The 22,037-nt window shown below is 39.1% G+C and overlaps 1 long non-coding RNA gene across 1 annotated transcript in view; it reads right to left on the reverse strand.

Annotated features, from left to right (window-relative positions):
* LOC140636569 (uncharacterized) overlaps positions 1-22,037 on the reverse strand; it is a 62,992-nt gene that overhangs the window by 2,574 nt on the left and 38,381 nt on the right. The window contains exons 6-7 of the long non-coding RNA XR_012033767.1: positions 1,756-1,850; positions 109-189 (exon numbers count right to left, since the gene is read on the reverse strand). This is a non-coding gene — a long non-coding RNA (uncharacterized lncRNA). The remainder of the gene's footprint in view (positions 1-108; positions 190-1,755; positions 1,851-22,037) is intronic.

The raw sequence follows: 22,037 nt of genomic DNA on the forward strand, positions 1-22,037 counted from the left end.
AAAAGTGTGGAGGTGACTGAAACATGTGAACGAATGCCTAGGGGAGTAACAGCAAAGGGCTTTGATATAAAGAGAACCCCAGATATGCGAGGAAGATACTAGACTTACATGAGAATCACTAGGGACCCTTACAGCTCCACGGCGCATAGGAGCAGGAAAGATCATTAGCAGAAATGCTTATTGTGAACACTAGGAACCAAAAAGGTAAAGAAGAGAAAAAAGGATAATGACACCATTTTCATGTTAATTACCATCATCTATGTAAATCATTCTGAAGATAATCATTACATTTTTCTATATTATCTACGTTTCATTGTAGCAATTTACTGTGATTTATAGCAGTTCTAGTATCACATGCTTACAGATTTAAAGAATTAAAGGGACAATTGCTCAAAGTTATAGTTGATTCTGCTGATAAGGAATCACACTGGATATTGCAGAGATAAGCAAGGGTGCCTGCCTAGAGCTCAGATGGTAAATGCACATGTGATCGCCCTATAAGCCAGAAGGTGTGCATGTTTCTGAGAGTACAAAGTGCTGGAGGTGACGTCTAATTGAGTTGAAGAGGAATTGGCTTTTGAGATTAGATAGAATTTAGACCACAGAATTAGGAAAAAGGGACAGCGTCATAGAAGCTACACAGCAAATGTGCTAGTTTTTAGGCTATTTTAGTTTGCCCTCGCTTTTTTCTGTCCCGCCTACTGTTAATGCATTTGGGAATAGGATAGAAAAATTTTGCTTAGAGAACTCTCAACACAAGATTCAGGGACTCTGCAGAAACTCATACTTACCATGTTTGGCGAACTTTAAGTGTGTTCTTTTCCCACACTAAACAGACGGAATAAAATAAATGTTTGTCATCAACAGGAGCCCCCTTTCCAGTGGATTCATTTTTATAAACAGTCATCTAACTTGTTTTCTCCTTGCATTTGGAAAACTGGAAAGCCCATGCTTTTCCTCATCGACAGCATCTTGGTTGGGAAGTCATTCCAGATTTATTACAAAACGGAGTGACATTTCCCAGAAAGATGGAATCTATTTTGACCATTCCTAGAATTGCCACCTTACCAGGATATCTCATTGTGTTTTTGCAATACCCATGTCTGGATCAGGGCTTGGAGTCTAGGGTCCCACACCAAGGAAAACTCAGAACTTGAAGGCTCTGGCTTTCTTTGTGCTGAATCAGGAAACAAAAATGTCACTTTTTGTAACTCTGGGTTTGTCCTATTCTCTCCTAACCAGATGCACATACTTTGAAAAGACTCTCTTCTTTTTTATCAACCAAAAATGTGAAAACAATGGCTTGCCTAAATGATATTATATGGAGAATATTGAGTCTATTATGGGCATCCCTTGATGTGGTACAACTTCCTGATGAATGGTCACTAATTAAGAAACTGCAGAGAGCAAACTTATTTTATGATACTGGGAGAGTTTATTGTCGAAAAAATCTACTTGAATTAATGGACACTTCTTCTGAACCCAGTGTTCATGTTGTTATAGGTGGGGCAATTCTTGAAAAGTTTTTCTTTGCTTCTGTGACTTAGACACAGAGATCTACTTTGTTGTGCCTTGTTTCCCACAGAGATACTTGCCAAGTTTAATCATTACTAAATTCATCCCAGATTCACTTAGTGGACTGCCTTTGACTGACCAAAAGGTTGCTCTGAATCGTAAAACTTTCAACTAGTTGTGTCTAAGAGTTCAGCCTAGAAAGACAAGAGATGGGGGTGGGAGTGGGGGCAGGGAACAAACCTCTTTTGCCATTTCATGATGAAGAGGTGACCCAGTGCAGTTTTTGTGATGTCGTGTGACATTTTCTCTCCTCTTTGGCAGCTTAATTTGGACTTCTGTAAAATAGCACATAAAACAAAAGTTAACTATTTCAACATTGATTTTTAAATTGTTTATTAAGAGCCAGCTATGGATAAGTCTTGGTACTAGAGACACGGTGTCAAAATGATAGGCATGGTCCCTCCCTCACAGAGGGAGCTTGCAGGGAACGGAGGAGACCAGCTAATAATTGGGCAGGAACAATCAAGTGTGGTGAGTTTTGTTCGTTATCCATAAAACAAACTGAGAAGCAATGTTAGTTACCAAACAAGGCCGAAGAATTTTAAATATCTAATTCTCCTCGAGGAAACTCTGCACACAGGTTTTTTATGTGACAGTTTATAGTTTTCCTTTTCCTTAGTTTAATAGCAAGTGGCTAAGTTTTTATACTATGATAAGAACAGTAAAGAAAAATACACTGAATGATTCATGATTACTGGTTAGGATCTTTTAAAAGAATTTATGGATGATCCTCAGAGGAGACAATGTGAGTACGCCTGTTAGGAATTTGACATGGGAATAAATGGAAATTTAGTTATTATCAGGAAAACAAAGCTATAACTATATAATTTAGTAAAACTAAGAGCAGAAGAGGAAATAGTGCATGTTTTAACCATATAGCAATTTTGAAACGACTTCTAAAAGCCAGTTGAAATTTAAAAGCTAGATTTCAGGGGTGCCTGGGTGGCTTAGTCAGTTAAGCATCTGCCTTTGGTTCAGATCACGGTCCTGGGGTCCCTGGGGTCGAGCCCTGCATCCAGCTCCCTGCTCAGCAGTGAGTCTGCTTCTGCTTCTTCCTCTGTCCCTCCCCCAGCTTGTTCTCTCTCTCTCTCTCTCTCTGTCAAATAAATAGATAAAATCCTTTTTATTAAAAAAATAAAAAATAAAAGCTAGATTTCAGCTCATGTATTAAGTTTGTTTTATTGGGAACTGCTTGAAGCACTGGAGTAGGAGGGGTAGGGTTCAAGCCCCCCCAACCCCAGCAGTTCATTGTCAGGAAGGTAAAAGTAGGCAATCCACCCACCACATTGAGATGAAAAGACACTCCACAGTCAGTAAAGAACATTTGTAAAACACAGCTCTTGGAAGAGCATGCCTGCTTCATGATTAATACAGATTGGCAGAGCAGAGAGTTTGTGTACAAGACAAACTGAGGAGACGGACAAGAGGGAAGTAATAAAGGACTAGAAAGTCGGGACAAAGAGTTTCAACTTTAACGTAAAGTGAAACAAAGCTTTCAATCCATGGGAATGAAGCAGTGGAACGACACTGAGATGATGTGTTCTAGAAAAATCTTTCTGGTGGCATGGTGGAAAATTGGTCACAGCAAAGAGGTCACAGCAAGACTGGAATCCCAGATACAAATCAGAGGCCTCCACAGTAAGTGAGAAACGGCCAAGTCCTGAGCCTTGATGATGCAAACACAGAGGAAGGGATGGGTTGGGTAATTGATCAGAAGTGAGGGTTGAGAGGATGCTTCCAGATTCAGCATCTGGGGCGGATGATGGGCTTGGATGGCGGCGCATGGACTGAGACAGAAAGTGCGGGAAGGGAAGTCAGTTTTGGTAAAAGATAAAGAGTTGGAATTTGAACATTTGCATGTAAGATGCCTGTGGGTAGAGAATTCTGGAAGCTAGACACATTGGCCTGGAACTTCGGAGAAGAGATCTAGACTTGAGATTTAAAAAATTGTATGAGGGAAATCCCCCGGCAAGAACAAGTGAGGGAAAAAAGAGTCAGGGAAACAGGCCCGGTAAACACAGCACAGACATTGAAGGGCTGGGCAGACAAAGAGGAATTCTTATAGATGACCAGCAAGTCATCAGGAAAGATTGGGGTCATGGGATCTTAGGGTGGAGAGAATTTCAGAAGGGAAAATATGGTCGATAGTGTTAACTGCCATAGAGAGTCATGGAGTACTTCGCTAGGGAAAGTTTCAGTAGTAGGATAGGGGCAGAAGTCAGCTTGCAGGCAGGGTGAGGAGTTAATTGGAGGTGAGGAAGTAGAAACAAGAAATGTAACTTGTATGAGGCTCTGCCTTTAGGAAAGGAGAGAGAGGAGAGAGAGGTTAGTAGATCCACAGACCTATGTGTTTATGTTTGGGGATAAAATAATACCCACCCACACACACACCCCAGAAGAAACACTATCATTTGTTTTATTGCTCTAGCTTATGAGTGATGGAATGATATTGACATATAAAATTCTAACAGTAGACACCCTAAAATTTTCAATTGTTCTTTCCTTTCTTCTGTCCTTCCTTTTGTAACTCAGGAAGAGAAAGCAAATTGTCTTTCATGAGCAGAAAGAAATACAATAATGCAAAGGAATTAGATATAAATGCAGAATTTTGGAAACAAATAACAAGAGCATCAGGTAACAGAACTTATGCCGATTTGTAATCCCAAATCCTTGTCCTACTGTCTGCATTTTGAGAAGACCTCATCTTTTAAATGGAGGCCTGACTTCTTGAGAATGAATAGAAATCTTTTACAGTTATGTTCCGAAGGAAACGTACGGGAGTTAGAGCGAATCAGAAGACATTCTGATGAGTAGACATTTATTTTTATATGAACACAAGTGAAAAATGCTCTCTAAAAATAGTAATTTTATGTTCATTATCTCAGCAATAGAAGGAACTTTATAATTCATTAACCCATTTTTAAAAATTTTTTTAATTTTTTTATTCATTAACCCATTTTACAGCTGAGACAAATGAGGCCCAGCAAATCAAATGACCTACCTAATGATAAGACCAGGATAGAAACAATTATCTCTTAACATCCCTCCAACCATTACCACCCCTAAAACATTTCCTCTTTGCAAACCAGTGCGAGTCACTATTAGTTATAAAAGAATGTAATAATCCTGTCCATTTAACTCCCAGAGGTTTCTTGCAATAACCAAAAAGGTGTATAAAATGCACTGACCTCCAGAAAAATAAACTATACTCATTGAAGGTATTTGTCTTCTACTAATTCTACCCACCCCCTTTGTATTTACATTTACCTCTTCATATTTTCTTGGTTCCTCTCTGTGTTATTATTCTACATCTTTCATCTAGTTCTGGTTCCTAATTTTTTAAGACTTTATTTATTTATTTGAGAGAGAGAGAGAGTACACGAGCGGGGATTGGAGGGAGGGAGAAGCAGACTCCCTGCTGAGCGAGGAGCCCCATGTGGGGCTCGATCCTGGGACTCTGAGGATCATAACCTGAGCTGAAGGCAGATGCTCCACCGACTGAGCCACCCAGGTGCCCTGGTCCCTAATTTTATAGACACACAGGCCCACCTTTGTCTCATGAGCCTACTCCCCATTTCACAAAGCTGTCTTCGTTTCCACCAGTTCGGAGTTTGGATCTATCTACCTGGTCCCCAAGCGTCCTGTGTGTTCATGCACACAGATGGTCTGAGCTTCTTTTTTACTTAGGTTTAGTCCTTGTCCCTAAGCCTTGTTCCCACAATTAGTACCATGGCCAACCTCAAAGGACCACCATTTAAGGGTCCTCTGTGGATTAGAAACAGGAGGCTTTACCACATGTTTTCTGTACTGGTTCTATTTCTGAGAGCCCCTTGCACATGACATTAGAATTGGAGATACTTAAGTGGGGGAAAAAGGAGAGAGAAAAAAAAAAGAACACCCTTAAAGTTAGTCCGGCTGTTGACAGAAAGCAGAATTAGACTTTGGAAAATATCCATTCCTTAATATCTCATATTGCTCTCATGTGTAGTGTGCAATGATGCAACTCACATTGTGCTTTGTCCAATAGTGCAATTAATCCCCATGAAAGAAAGAAATGAATCACCACAGTAAGACTCTTGCCTCCCAAATGACTCTTTCTCAAATTAGAAATGAGTAATTATTATAAGGATAAATAACTATGAGTTTCTCAGAATAGATAAATTTTTCTCAAGTCATGAGACAGTGCTCACAGGATTCCCCTATCCCAAATCCTGGAAACGTTAAGCTTTCTGACAGCCCCATTCTTGCGTTCAGGAACTGAGACATTGAAATGGGCATCAGTGGAAAAATCCACATTGGCTCACAGGATATGAATACGGTTTCCTTGCTTCAAGTGGTATCTTAATGGGAATTGTGTTTTGCACTCCAATTAAAGAGGCCAAGCCCTGGAGAAAGGCTCTAACTTTCAATAGCTATATATAAATAGAGTGGAGGAGTGAACAATCACCTTCCCGCTTTCCCAGGCCAGGCTTCAGGGGCATCAGACCATAGAACCAATTGCATGAGAAATGTCACTCGTGGATTACCATGGTGGTTTCCATCTTAAAAGCTGGTGTTTACCATTCAGTCAAGACCATAATGTAACCAAAATAAGAATGATGGTTCTTCATCGTGATATAGCTGGTCCAAGGCAAATGCCAACTTTTTTGGGGAAAACAGATACCCTAAAGCAATTCAGACGTCTTAAGAGAAAAGTCCTTTATCTTGCCTCTTTTTTCTTATAGGAGCTTGTTGCCTCACTTCAAGCTTCAGGTGTCTCTAGTCACTAGGAAATGTCTTGAAAATTAGGCTAAAGTCAGTAAATAAGCAGGCTAGTGTCAAACAACTTGCTACCCCAAGCTCTGGTCATGATACATTGAGCGCGGATGAAGAATATTATCTGTCTGTCATGCATTGTTCACTTTAGTTTGAGCTTGATGAGTAGAAGCTGAGTTATGGTTTCTTGGCTGAGATCAGTTGTCTCCAGGAACTTGAGTAACTGTCTCTAACCCCCAGTGTGTGTACAGAGAGTAATAGGAGGTAGGTAGCCCAGAATTTAGCCAAACACAAGGCTGTCTTCCTGATAACTGGCCCATCTTATATGACAGCCAAACAATAATTGAAAATGGACCAAAAACTCACCTGCAAGTAAAAACATTAAGATTTTAAAATAATAAAATCAATACCATGCTGGGCCGGCAATGTTCTATGGGGGGTGCTTTCCCACTATCATTTTGACCTTGAAAGATTCTAGATAAACCACAAGCATTCTGATGTCTCTCAGAAGTACATTCTGGATCTGCATCCATGAATTTAGCTAATTATTTAGGAAGTGATTTCTGTTTCCGTCTATCTTTTGAGGATAACTAATATATATATATAGACACACTTATACTATTCACTGTGAAAGACTTTGTTTCTGTTTGAACCCACCTTCTGTCTCTTGAAGTCTACAGGTTATTTCCCTCCTCTTATTAAGTTCAGGTTTTGTAAAACAAATCTGTATTCTCCCCCCACCCTCCCAGTTTGGATGATTTCACAGACTCCTTCTCAACCTCTGCTTTTTCAGACTAAAGAGTGCTTTCTTGTTTTGATTTGTTTTTCAGCCATTTCACTGGCAATATCATGTAAACCTATAAATGTCAAAATCTCAGAAGTAGGTCACAGACCTTTTTTGCTCACTTCTTGGTAGATGATCCTTATGGTGAACATAGGGATAATAGTCTAGAAAGAGATAAAATATCCTATTTCTGAGGAGCATTTCCAGGACTCATGGCTTACTTGACTCCACCACACAGGGCAGATTCCTCAGTTTTACACAAAGTTTCTCAAATTATCAGCTTCCCTCCCCCCCCATAACCCCATTTTTGTTGCAGATAAAGGGAAGGGTTATTGAGTTATTAGACCATGTCAGAACATTTACTCTTTACAAACAGGATCTTCTTCCATCCTTGCCACACCTCTGAGAAATGGGCATGATTCTCTACATTTTACAAATCAACAACAGAGACTGAGAGAAAGCTTAAGGCACATGCCAAAGGTCACGAAGCTAGCAAATGGCAGGACTTGGATTCAAACCCAGGACTGCCTGGGTAGCCAGTTAAGTAACTAAAATTATTTCCAGTCCTACCATTGGGGGATTCTTATTCCTTCAGGTTGGCCACCGCTTTTTAGGATATGGGCAAATCCTTATATTCACGGTTCCTTTACACCAGCTATGCATTTTAATTATCTTAGAATAAAGCTATAATCACATATACATATCTATTACATCTGTGTCTATAGCCTTTTCTCTGTTTGGCAGTCCTGTTTGGAATGAGATTATAGCACGTTCACCAGCATTAATCCCATATGAGTGAATGTGAATGGCATCAGTGTTATTAATTAAAAACGTGGGATGCTACCAGTTTTCAATTTGGATGGTTGAAATTGTATATATGGCTATTTTCCACTTGTAAATTCAGTCTTTTATCCCTATGAAGCATTTGAAATGAGAGAAATAAAAATACTGTTGCTAAATATTTGGGGGATTATTTTGTAAGCCAGTGAAAACAGAATCTTTCATTTGTTTCACCAATGGTGGGAAGGTTTTCTTTTTTATTTTCCTGAATAGGTCCCCTGGGAACAAGCACACATAACACAAAATAATATTCCTCTAATTAATTTTCCAAAAACACTATTATTTCCACATGCTGACATCCATCTCCCTTTTCCAAAATGCCCCCAAACGCTCCCCAAACAGATTCAATACAACTTGAAAACATAAGGGATGGCTTATTTTGACTTCTGTACCAAAGTCTAAAGCAAGACAACTTTTTAAATGATGCACAGGCTCAAAACTGTAGGGTATTTTCCCCAAATTATAATATTCTAAAGATTAAAATAAATTTCTCCACTTTCTTGGGTCTTTGATTGTGAAAGTGTGAATTCATCAGGACTCTTCATTGTCAGGGGGACTTGGGGTGCAATATGGCGGCCAGCTGCTGAGCAGAAAGCCAGGGGCTAAGTCAGCATTTTGAACTATTAAACACTGCTAAAACATCCATGCTCTTCAATAGGCATGGAATAAAGCAGTTTCCCTTACACGTTTTCATCTTGTCTGACTAGTTGTAATCGATCCTGGTCAAGTACGTTTAGAAAATACGGTACATTTTCCTTCTTTCCTATCGACAACACACATTGCCATGTCGAAGAATGCAGTAAAGTGCTGAATTTTCTTTAATGTAATGGTCTCTATGTTTGATGAGGCTCCCTATCCTATAGCATCACGTAAAGCTAATATTCAATGGAGCACACTTTGGAAACTCCTAACCATTGGGGAAAGGGCTCAGCGACTAACTCAGAATGGGTTCAGGCTAATTTTTTGTCTCTTGAATTTTATAGATATCACTTGGACAGGTCATAAGACTCATCTAGAAAATATGGGGTGAGAATAATCCTTGTTCTGTCTCAGGAAGATAGGAAGAAAGAACTGAAATCATGATGAAAGCATCTCTTCAACAGTAAACTTGCATGTCAATTAGTTACTATTTACATGTTGTTGGTTTTTTTAAGGAATTAAAAGAAAAAAGTCAGATGACATTTTGGTGGTGGCACAATGGGTTCACAAGTCAAGAGAGGGGTTCCTCTGACATCAAATTTTACAATCCTGAGCTTTATCTCTCTAAAGATCTCAGTGTAAACGTTTAGACATGGTCTCCATGTTTCTCAGGATGTGTCCGAGACAGAACCCAAATTGTTTGTTTTATACTTTGGTACCCATTTGAGCCAAGGTTCAGAACCACCAGAAACACAGGAGGTACAATACCCCGATCCATAAACTGAAAGAAGAAAGAAGGAAAAAATCCAGGGATCACTGGTTAAAGCAAAACAGGCAGGATTCCCAACAGGACAGACAAGATAACTAGTTACTAAATAGAAACTTTGATGTCTAGGGAGTTTCTGATATATATTATTTTGGTTATGTGATGTGCCGGCTAACGTCTGTCTTTTAAATTATTTTGAAAAGCACTGTTAAATGTGGATTTCCTTTAATTTGTAATGATAAGTTATCCCTGTTCCCAGAAAAGGAATGTATAGTGAATTAACCCATAACGACAAGTTAGTCCCTTCCCTGGACCTCAGTCATTGCCAATTTTCATTCTCTAATCTTTGAATTTAAAAAGATTTTTTCATGTTAGTATTTAATACTACTTTATACTTACGGCTTCATACTGGTATGGTATCCTAAAAAGTCTTATAATCATCCTTCTAAGCATATGTGTATCATTTTAGCTCCACTTCTCACACTGAGATCCAAAAAGAGAGTGTATTAAGATATGTGCCTAAATCCTTAGTGGTGAGTAATAGGACAAATGGGCTGAAGCAAAATGATAATAAGTAATATTTGTTGAAGATATACTATGTGTCAAGCCCTATTTATGGTTTTTTTTGGTTTTTGTTTTTGTGGGGGTTGCTTTTATTTTTGTTTTGTTTCGCCCTGCAAAATTGGTACCATTTTCCCTACTCTACAGATGAAATTTAGGAATTAAAAAAAAAAATCTAATACCTTTTAAAAAGTTCAAGCAGTTATAGGATGGACCTGGGGTTTGAACCCAGAGTGGTTTGCCTCTAAGACCGACCATTTTTCAGTGAATAATGCTGTCTCTCCACATCACATCAAGTGTAATTCTGCCTCAGGTCATGACATATTTGCCTTTTGAAATTATGTTTCACAAGCTTTGCTTGCCAGAAAATAAAATAGCAGATTTTTCAGGATTTCAGATTTGAACATATCTCCCCCTTCCCCACTCCCCAGGAAATATATTGTCTTAACGAGTGTCATCTAATTGGATACTTACTCTTTTCGTGACAAAATTCTTCTCACTTCGTGGATTTAAAACAGCTATTCAAAGCACACCTTTTATTAGGCACCCATGGCAAGTCTATTCTTCCTAAGGACATGAATTCACATGATGACATTTGCTTCTGGTATAAAAAAAGGACCTTACGAAATAGGTGGGTGAGCCTTTTGCTTTCCTTACTGATTTTCCAAGCTTTTATAAAGCAGCATCAAGAGATTTTTTTTTGTTCTGACTTTTCAGTATTCAAAATCATTTTTAATGTTATTAATGAAAAAATACCTTGAATACAAATGATAACACCCAACTTTATGGTTTTCAGAGTTTTTCTCTGTGTTTTGAGTACGCTCCCTTGTGCCAGGCTTGCTCCAGTGCTAGAAAGAAAGTGAATAGTGGGAATCACTATCCTCAGTAAATTTGCAGTCTAGAACAGAGGCAAGCAAATAAACTATAATCACAGCACAGAACAAGAGTATATGTTAAGGCAAACAGAAGGTGCAGTTAACCAAATCGGAGTTATTAAGAAAAGGATTCCCCAAGGGGTTGATATCTAAACTGAATCTTGAAAGATGGCTGCCTGTGGCTTAGTCAGATACTTAGGAATGAGTCAAGCATTAATTTAATCTCTGTATGACACATGAGATGAATGGAGAAGACTCAGCAATACTTGAGAAACGTTTCTGTCAAATGTATATAATTTTATCAGTTGCAGATTTGGGGGCAAAACTTCAATATTCCAGTGAGCCTCACCATTCCTCAGAGACTTTTCAGGCTAACAAGGGAGAAACTTATGGATTTAATGAGGGCAGGGTGGTGGGTTGTGGAGGTAGCTAAATAGCTGACGGAATAGGATATTTTCCTGGAATCTTATTTGGACGATCACATCAGCACACTTACAGCTCCAAACATTCAAGCGTCAGCACTATTTATGGATTCCAACTGATAGCCTTTTTGGATTGCAAGATTTTGAACTTCCGCTATAATCTCCTCTCACGTGTTTGCGTGATATTGCATTTACCTGCTCACTTCTCTATTGAGAACATGCCCTTGCATCACATGTTTTATTCCTTTAGGAAACATTTTTCTTTTTTTTTGGTCTGTATTGTCCTGCCATTTTAACAGAGAAGTTACAGCAATAGAGTGTTCGAATATGACAATTTATAAACTCAAAGTCTTCAACTTTGTGTAAGTGCATAATGTTCTTCATTTTCCTCATTACTGCTCTAGTCTGCTAAAATGAGTTCAGAATAACATCAAATCATTAGTGAACAACACTGTTATTTCTGCCACCACTTAATATGACCAAATATGAAGATATTTGATCTTTTTATAATTTCTTAAGAGAAAATATGACGTGGTGGGAGCAAACAGTTGAGAATATGTTTTCCCAAGGTATGTTGTCACTAATATTTTTTATGAAGCATTGACAAGAAGGTAGGTATATATAGCTTTTCAGTGAAACCATTCAGGTATGCTGTTTAAAGTCTTGGTTTCATTTAGTTGTCTGGTAGCCAAGTATTTCTTACTTGGAAACTCTGATGACAGTGCATTCAAGTTGTGACATGGTTTATTTCCTTTTGTTTTAATTCGAGGTGACTTTCCCAGGAAGAACTGGCATGTGATCCATCTATAGCACCACTCCCATTCTTTTATGCAGAGTGGACTCAGTCATTGCAATTCTTCAGAATAGCCCTTTGGGGTTGAGTATTTTGAAGGAATGGGAATAATCTTATCCCTGCTTTACTGTAGTCTGAAATAGTATCTGGGTAATCACCTACGTCATTCTGAAAAGAGCATTTTGCTATAGATACCGCCTTGAAATGTAGTCTAAAGGGCCTTCAGATGACCACATTTCATTAGATTTTAACTCCTTGGCAAACTCTCCAAACCATTCCCACCTAATGTGTTATTCAATGTATCTAAGTAGAAAATTTGTCCCAGGAAATTAAAACCTATAGTTAATTCAGTTCTTAATATCCTGTCACCCACTTGGTGAGAAATTATATAGCACAATTGATTAAAGTAGAAAAGTAGAGATTCAGAAATAAAAAATGTAAAAAGACTTAAATGCTTAAATGACTTTGCATTACCAGTTCTCGTACAAATGACTAGCAAATCTGTTACTATATTTGAATCTGTTATTTGAGGCCAATGGCTAATCAGGATGAATGTCATAAAAGATCAAGAATTGTTTTAAAAAAAGAATTGTTAATAATTAGTCTTCTGCTATAGATATGTTATGCAGGATTATAATTCCTTAATTTTAAGAAGATCCTTTGCCATGATTACAGTTAAGTATGAACATATTGAGTGAATTTCTGCTAGGAGTTGCCAAAGAATGAAATTCACTCATACTTGTGAAATGTAAGCACATTATTGAAGATGGTAATGAATTTAACATTTCAGTTAAAGCCAACAGATGATTATAATGAATCAAGAAGTATAGCATTATCCTAATAAGTGACTTTGCAGATTTCTCATCTGTAAAAGGCATCTGCTGAAAATCAGTCTTCAGATAAGAAAATATAATGGTGGAGAACCTGGGTGGCTCAGTCAGTTAAGCATCAGCCTTCAGCTCAGGTCATGATCCCCAGGTCCTGGGATGGAGTCCCGCCATGGGCTCTCAGCTCAGTGGGGAGTCTTCTCCTCCCTCTCCTTCTGCACACTCTCTTGCTCTCACTCTCTCTCAAGTAAATAAATAAAATCCTAAAAAATATAATGATAAAAATAATAATAATTGCTGCTATTGTTATACTTAATATTTTATATCATTTAATTCTCAGTAATTTTATGTAGCTATATGAAGAAAGTATATATGTCCATTGCTATAGCTGCATTTTTATATATACGTATTAGAAACATATATATCATGTATAATATATATACATATATATAATATTAGAAGCAGTTTTATAATCATACAATAGTTGAGTGCGAGTCTAAGAAGACATTTAATGGCTTTATTGGTTTGGGTTGTATTTTGGGTTCTGTTTTGTCTTCCTAATCTAATACAGAAAAACTCACTAAACTGTGCAAATTAATTACAAGACAAATTTCTGAGCATTAAAAAAGAAAATGTCAAGCTTGCCGTGGTAAAAAGTAAACATAACTAGCTTTGTCTCTGTTTGAACATTTAAAATTAATTTTATTTGTAGTAGCAAAGCTAAATGCGTAACATACATTGTTTTGTACATCATAAATATTTGCAAAGTTCTTTAGCAATTCAGAGGAAAGGCACTAGCTTCAAGAAAAGCTAACCATCTTAATCATCATAATGGATAATATATCCCATGATAATATATTCCATCTAAATTGTGTTTTCTCTACTAAATAAGGGACAGTTCAAGGAAACTTAACAAATACTGAAATCTAAGTGTTTTGTACTTGACCAAAATATTTTATCCAATATTTTTCTGTAATATTATAATGCAGATAATTTATTTGAATGTACACTATGGAAACCACAGGGTAGTCGACTTACCACCCTGAGGAAACCACAGATGGCCATCGTATTTTTTTTTCTTTCTTTTAAAAGCTAGTGCATTATTTGCATACAAATCCCGTGGAAGTCAGGCACAATGATTCATACCATGAAATGTGAAATTATCATACATTTCCTGAAATCCCACCTCTTCCATGAAATCTTTTATATTAACTACTTGGAAGAGGTGACAGGACCCCTAGCTCGGTCAGCACCATCATTTCCTCTAAATTCACTTTTCCCCCCGATTTGTGTGTTGGGACACACTTTCTTCCTGTGTTCTTGCTCAATGTTTGACTTATAAACTACACAGAGACAAATGAACAGTCTGAGTAATTTTTTTTTATCTTCTTAGGCTGTAAGTTTGTAAGAAACCCAACCATGGCTGTTTATCTCCTGTATTTGATTCAGCCTTGCCTTGCCCGTGGCCCTTTATAATTTAAGAATGATGAGATTGATGGTGAGAAGGATGACAATAAGGTCTATGTAAAGGGATAGAAATAATAAGGCACATATGCTGAGTCTGTTGAAAAGTATAAGGTATGGGCAAAACAGACAGGTGACTTTATTTTGTTAGTTTTTGAAAGATGTTTTTTATCCATGAGAGACACAGAGAGAGAGAGAGAGAGAAGCAGAGACATAGGCAGAGGGAGAAGCATCCTCCCTTTGGGGAGCCCAATGCGGGACTCGATCCCAGGACCCTGGCATCAGGCCCTGACCCAAAGGCAGATGCTCAACCCCTGAGCCACCCAGGCATCCCAGCAGGTGATTTTAGACGAAGTTGTGAGGGACTTTCTTTGGCCTGCCTACTGATGATTTCTGCCTCTGGGAAGACATAGAATGGAATTGGATCATAATTTCTTTGGAGTCCATTTATTAGCAATATGACTTTGGGCAAGCTATTTAACCCTTTTGAGACCCCAAATCCTTGTGAGAAGTAATAACAATCTTTTAAACTTGATGTGAGGCCAAGAACCATCAATCTTTAGGCATATAAACAAAAGGAATGTTTATAACATTCTCCATACTGGATCTAGCGTGTGGTTCGCCCGCAGTAAGTGATCTCTACTGTTATTGGGAATCAAGAAATCCATATTGAATGCCATACAAGACTACATATGATTCAGAGTTAGGATCTCACGATATCCACCTTCAGTTTTGTGTTTACCTTGTGCCACATGATGTATTACACCAGGTATTATTTCACTCTACACTAACACCCTATTGAGCATTTACTAAGTGGGTTACTTAGTAAACGAAAAAACTAATCAGGAGTAGAGACAAAGCTCGAATGCCAGGTTCTACATTATTATCCTCTGCTAACTTGCCCCCTGCGAGCTTTCACATCTGACTGAAATCTAACAAATAACTTGGCATGAATTCTCTAACATTGTCTTGCCCTTCAAAGTAACTCAGGGGATAGGGAATATCTATATTCCCAATAACTCGGGATAGGGAAACACCATCTTCCACTGTGAATTCTGACCAGGTACATTTTTAAATATTATAATTAAAGGAATCTTTGGGGATTTTTCAGAAGTAGGGTTTTTTTTTTTCTTTAAGTGAAAGGACTGTTTGCTTCAATCCTAGGAAAAGTTTCTAACACTTAGAATCGTGCCTGACACATAGCAGGCTCAGTAAGTATTTGTTCCAGTTGCTGCTTAGCCTTCTGAGCTGTAATGCTCTCGTCTCTTCTTTTTCTAAGTGAAATAAAATTGCCATATAATTTATGTATTAATTTAAGTATACAATATAATGACTTGATATATGTGTATATTGTGAAATGATGGTCACAAGAGGTCTGGTTAACATTCACCACCCGCCATAGGTCGCAAATGTATTTTCCTTGTGATGAAAACTTTTAAGAGCTACTCTCTTAGCAACTTAGACAATAATGTCCTTCATAAAAATTTTTTGTGATGATTAAAGGAGACAGTAAAATATTTGGCATGCCCAGAAAGATCAGTGCCTAGCATATGGTCATCAACTAATATTTGGAACTACTACTATCGTTAAGCACCAATTATGTATTGCTGACTCCTAAACCTTTACCACCTGCCTATACTTTCTGCCTCCAAACACATGTGTTGGGATACCTGGGTGGCGCAGCGGTTTGGCGCCTGCCTTTGGCCCAGGGCGCGATCCTGGAGATCCGGGATCGAATCCCACGTCAGGCTCCCGGTGCATGGAGCCTGCTTCTCCCTCTGCCTATGTCTCTGCCTCTCTCTCTCTCTCTCTCTCTCTCTCTCTCTCTGTGACTATCATTAATAAAAAAAAAAAAAAAAAAAAAAAAACACATGTGTTTAACTTCCTACGAGACATCTCTGCTTGGATTGTCAACAACCATCTCAACCACAGAATACGTGGACCGTACCTTGGCCTCCGGCACGACCCCTCCCCCATAATCATCTCTTCATTTTCTACTTCCACCAAATTCTACAGTTGCCTATGTCAGAAGTTGGAAACTATTTTTTTTTTATTTTATTCATGAGAGACACACAGAGAGAGAGGCAGAGACATAAGCAGAGGGAGAAGCAGGCTCCACGCAGGGAGCCCGATGTGGGACTCGATCCCAGGACCCTGGGATCATGCCCTGAGCCAAAGGCAGATGCTCACCCACTGAGCCACTCAGGCATCCCAGAAGTTGGAAACTATTCTAAACATCCTTCTCCTTCGTTTACTTCTGCACCCAGGGTCTCACAGCCCTGATAATTCCACCTCCGGCTCCCTCTTAAATCTGTCCTTCCATGCATCCTATATATCTCCCTGCAGTGCTTTCTCTCAGGAATATTGCCAGAAGCCACTTATGTGGTGTCTGAGCCTCCAGTTGTTGGTTTGAAAACTGGCCCCATTGGATGGAAACAAGGAGAAACCAAGGAAAAGAAGCAGACCACTCTGGATTTAGTACGTGGAGGGTTGAGTATGTGAAGGAACTTGCTTATGAAGCTTGTCTTGGGCAGCAGCAAGGCAGATAGATTTCTGCACCTGCCCGCTAGAATCTTAAGAGTTTATCTTCATAATCTTCAGAGGCTTTAAGGGGTGCAGTCACGTACAGAGTCCGGATGGTTTCAACAACATATGACTCCCAAGGCTGCATCCTCGAAAATGGACCCCACTGTGGGAATGGTGGAGAGAACACATACCCAAGAAGAGGGGAGGCTGTGAGGATCCTCCGACTGCCCCGGTCCAGCCTGCAGTTCAACCACCAGTCACGTCCTCCCCATGACCTCCTCCAACCTCAGTTCGTCCCCTAGATTGCTTCCAGAGTGAGGCTGCCAAAATTGCACATCTGAGCACATCACTCTGCTACTATATAGGCTGAAGGCCCAGTTCCTTACCCTGGAGCACAAGGTCCTGGATTTGGCCTTTAACCTCATCTCTAGACCCTGCGCTCCCACCACGTGGATACCTCCCCTGTGTTCTGTGCTCCAAGCCTTCAAATGCCTGCACAAGCTTTTGCCACCTCCACACATACGTTCTTCAAAATTCAGCTCAGTTTCACGTCTGTAGTGGTTCTTTCCCCCATTCCTGTCATGAGCCACCAAAAGTGCTATCTTCTCCCTCTCCAGGCTGAGCAGTGCTTTTCCTAGTGCTCACCTGGTATCTGTACTCACAGCATGAAAGCCCCACTCCTTTTGCATCAGTTTTTTCTATCTCCCCTCCAAGCGATGAGTACCAAGGGCAGAGATTATTTTTTCCTTTGTATTAGCACCCAGGATGTGCTCAGAGAGACAACTTGTGCTTCGCAAATTATCAATATACAAAGAACCAGACGCCTCTTTTAAATTTTCTGCTCCTCATCAGACCCCTTTTGCCTGGTGAGAACAATCCAGAGTTTGGAGTTTGAAGATCTGCATTAAGTCCCAACCGTGCTGCCTACTAGTTGGAGACCTTGAACAAATTAGCTAATCACCACAAATTTATTTCTTCATAGTGACAATCAGATATGATCGTGGGTGTTACCTTTGTAAATAGTAAAGGACTTTGAAAATATAACAAATGGTAAGGTACACAGATCATGTGCCTAAGGTCATGTAGCTCAAGACGAAATGATGGTGTTGAGATCAAACTTTAGTAATTGATGCTGTGTGCTCTGCGTGTGTCTTTCTTGGGAAACGTGTAGCGCAGCTACCTTTGTACAAACCTGGACTCTACTAGTAATTCTTGTTAGTTGTACGTGTTACATAAGTTATTTGAATGCCTTGGGCCTTAATTTTCTCACCTGTAAAATGGGAATGGTAATAGAATTTCTTCATCAGATTGTTGTGAAGATTAAATGTATTGAACTTATAAAACACAGGAAGTAGAAGATTATAAATCCTGAAAATTTTTATACTTTTATCATGCATAGCCTTTGTTTTCCCTGGGAACCAAAGAATAACATTTCTTTTTTTTTTCTTTTTTTTTCTTTAAAGATTTTAGTCTTTAGGCTTAAAGATTTTTTTCTTTTTTTCTTTAAAGATTTTAGTTATTTATTCATGAGAGACCCAGAGAGAGAGAGAGAGAGAGAGAGAGGCAGAGACACAGGCAGAGGGAGAAGCAGGCTCTATGCAGGGAGCCCGACGTAGGGCTCGATCCCGGGTCTCCAGGATCATGCTATGGGCTGAAGGTGGCGCTAAACCACCGAGCCACCCGGGCTGCCCCCAGAATAATTATTTCTATTTAAAATTTTTAAATTGTAAGAAAAGAATGATTAAACATTACTAAGACTAGAGTCCCTGGATGCAGAAGCAAATTGAAATTTTAAGGGACACAGTATCTAAGACCTCGAAAATATAAAGATAGCAGTAACTATTAGCAGAATAAATGGTTTGATGTACTTACAATAGCTAATAGATATTAATCAGTGGTTTTACTTATATTAATTTTCCCCATAGTTTTTCAAAGGATTTATTAATTCACTGTTAAAACTGACTACTTCTCCTGGTTTTTTAAAAGATTTTATTTATTTATTCATGAAAGACACAAAGAGAAAAAGACAGAAACATAGGCAGAGGCAGAAGCAGGCTCCCCGCAGGGGGCCCGATGCAGGTCTCGATCCCAGGACCCCAGGATCACGCCCTGAGCCAAAGGCAGATGCTCAACCACTGAGCCATCCAGGTGTCCCTCTCCTACCTAAATTTATCCAAAATTCTGCCACAGTATGAACACATGCTATTATAACCACACATTATATCACATTCTAAAAATACTACTCTTAGGATGCTTGGCTGGCTCAGTCAGGAGAGCATGTGACTTGATTTCAGGGTCCTGAGTTCAAGTCCCATGTTGGGTGCAGAGATTACTTAAAAATAAATAAATAAACCTAAAAAATAAAAACAAAAATATTACCCCTACCTTGGATTTCCTTTAAATTTTTTGTTTCCTCTAGCGCACAAGGTAAAAGCCAGACTTGACTTGACATTCAAGGGCCATCCCCTCCTACATTTTATCTCTCCCAACCAAATCTAATGGTCCTCATACAACCTCATGCCCTGCTTCCTAATCTGTTCATGCCATCCCTTCCCACTAACCCTCTCTAGAATTCCTTCCCCTCTCCTCCTACCTTTGCAGATTCCACCCCTCCTTTTCTCACACCAGTAGCCATTGGTAAGTTCTTCTGCTAGACTACTCTGTTGATGATGATAATATTAATTAATGTTGAGAGTGCTTACTATGTGCCAGGTGCCAAACCAAACGATTCATAAATGTTATCCCATTTTAGTCCTAGGATAAGACTGGTCTATATGATAAGCACTATTACTTACATCTGAATGAAACTGAGGCACAGAGAGGTAGGAACTCGCCATAGTCATAGATACGGTAGTGGGTGGTAGGGCTTGGGTTTGAAGGAATGACCATCAGCCTCCAAAATCCGTGGTCTTAACTACGGAGCTGTGCTCTGCCCTATTGTTCACACTATTGTCCTCCCTAGATTGGATATTTGCCAAGTGTAGCTTTGCATCATTAGGTAACTCTTGTAAGTATGTTCGCTCCCCCATTGAGATGGTTTTTCTCCATTTTCCTCCCCAAATCTGTTTTCTGCTTTGCTCTGGGTCTTGAGGACAAACCATTTGGGCTGTGTCATCCACGTCCTTGCCTCCACTTCCTCATGGGTTGGGCCAAAGGAAAGCACCAGCAGTAGATCCAATAGTCGGGAATAAAGAGATGGAGACACCCTCCTACTCCCATCACTGCTCTGTCCTGGCCTCACCAAGTTTCTCTACAACCACAGCTACTATTGGGGGCCCTCTCCCATGACTCCAGGGCCCCCATGTTCTGTTACACTGCTCTCCTTCTTCATTCAGGCCCAGTGATGGTAATATTTTCCTACTGGTCTCCAGTCCTTTGGTGTTTCACCATTCCTTGTTGGCTTCCTTAATCTTGATCATGCTACTATAAATAATCCTTTCTTTAAACTAGTTTCAGTTAAATATTTTTTTAATATGCCATCAGATTTCTTACGGGAACCCTGATGGGTCTACCACCACCTCCACTTGTGAAAGAAAGTCTTAAATATAGGAGCTACTCAAAAAATATTGATCAGCCCTCTTGTTAGTGAAGGGATATGAATATGTATGTGTATGTAATGCAATAAACTTGGGAATGTGAATCCATAGTGATGACTATCTTTTTCTTCTGAATTTGTCTTATGACTCATTATCAACTATGCCGAGAAATCTTAATCACTTGTAAGCAGCAAATCACCATAAAGGATGAATGTGTAGAAAATACTTAGGAAGTTTTAATTTGGCATTTTGCAAAGGTTTTTCCTAAAAACTGCCTTTTTTCCTTCCAGGCTACTTATTGATGTGGGATGCTTCCTGCATAGATAAAATATATATTTTTATGCATAGACTAGTATGCCCCTGAACAAGGCAACATTTGCTCAAGCATCAATGTCTGTATGATTCTGAGGCTGTGTTTCTGTTGTCAGGGGGTGCTTTCCTTGGGGTTATGAACCACCCTTCTCTGGAAGATGGTTCTCAGGGCTGGTTAGTGTTGAGCCGATGCTCCCTGTCTGGTACAACTTTATGCTTCTCCTGATGATCTAAGAAGCCTCTCCCCTTCCAAACCCAATTCCAGTGACATTTATGAACAGTCTGTTCAAACTAAGCCCAACTTTTTTCCATCAAAAAGATAACCTGAATTTGGAAAAACCCACAATGGCAGCAAATGAATGCAATGTTTATCTTTGGAATTAAGGAAGGATTTCCACTTGGCTGATTTTCTATCATAAAAGCATTGATTGTATTCTTGTATCTAGACAGTACTGTTACCATACAAAGAAAGCGAACCTGGAAAGAAAAACATTTTCTGAGATTTGTGGCAGAAAAACCTTTTTTTTTTTTCTTAGTTCTAGGCAAATCTATTTTTATGAACTCATTAAAAGGTAAAAATAAAAATGTTCAGATGGGGAAAAAAACACATGCTTCAAACTAGTCTCAGTCATTGAGAGAATGTTTGGTGCTCAAAAATACAGGATAAACTGTAAAGATACAGTTAACATACATTTGAGTACTTACAACTTTATGAACAATTATTGGGTGTCCAATGTTTTATATTAAAAGCGTTTAGTCATTTAATTTTATTTTATTTTTGAATTTAAATTCAATTTGCCAGGGCATCTGGATGGCTCAGTCAGTTAAGCATCTGCTCAGGTCATGATCTCAGGATGCCCGGATCAAGCCCCACATTGGGCTCCCTGCTTGCAGGGAAGCTGCTTCTCCCTCTCCACCTTGCTCAGGCTCTCTCTTGTTATCTCTCTCTCTCTCTCAAATAAATAAAATCTTTTTAAAAAATTCAATTTGTCAACATATCAATAATTCATCAACTGTGTATAACACTCAGTGCTCATTATATCACATGTCCTCCTAATGCCTGTCACCCAATTACCCCATTCCCCACCCCCACCCCTTCAGCAACCCTCAGTTTGTTCCCCAGAGTTAAGAGTCTCTCACAGTCTCTTATTGTCTTCCTCTCTGATTTTTTTCCCATTCAGTTTCCCCTCCTTCCCTTATGGTCCCTGGTACAATTTCTTATATTCCGCTATCCTTATAGTTGCAGGGGAGCTGGAAGTTTAAGGGAAAATGACAGCAAGAACATAAGAACCCCTTCTCCCCATTGCTAGAGAAGGAGAGGCAAGCTGGGTATAATCAGTAATTCCTCAAACAGAATTAATC

Source organism: Canis lupus, chromosome 7 (genome assembly GCF_048164855.1).
Source record: "Canis lupus baileyi chromosome 7, mCanLup2.hap1, whole genome shotgun sequence".
Taxonomy (NCBI): Eukaryota; Metazoa; Chordata; class Mammalia; order Carnivora; family Canidae; genus Canis; species Canis lupus.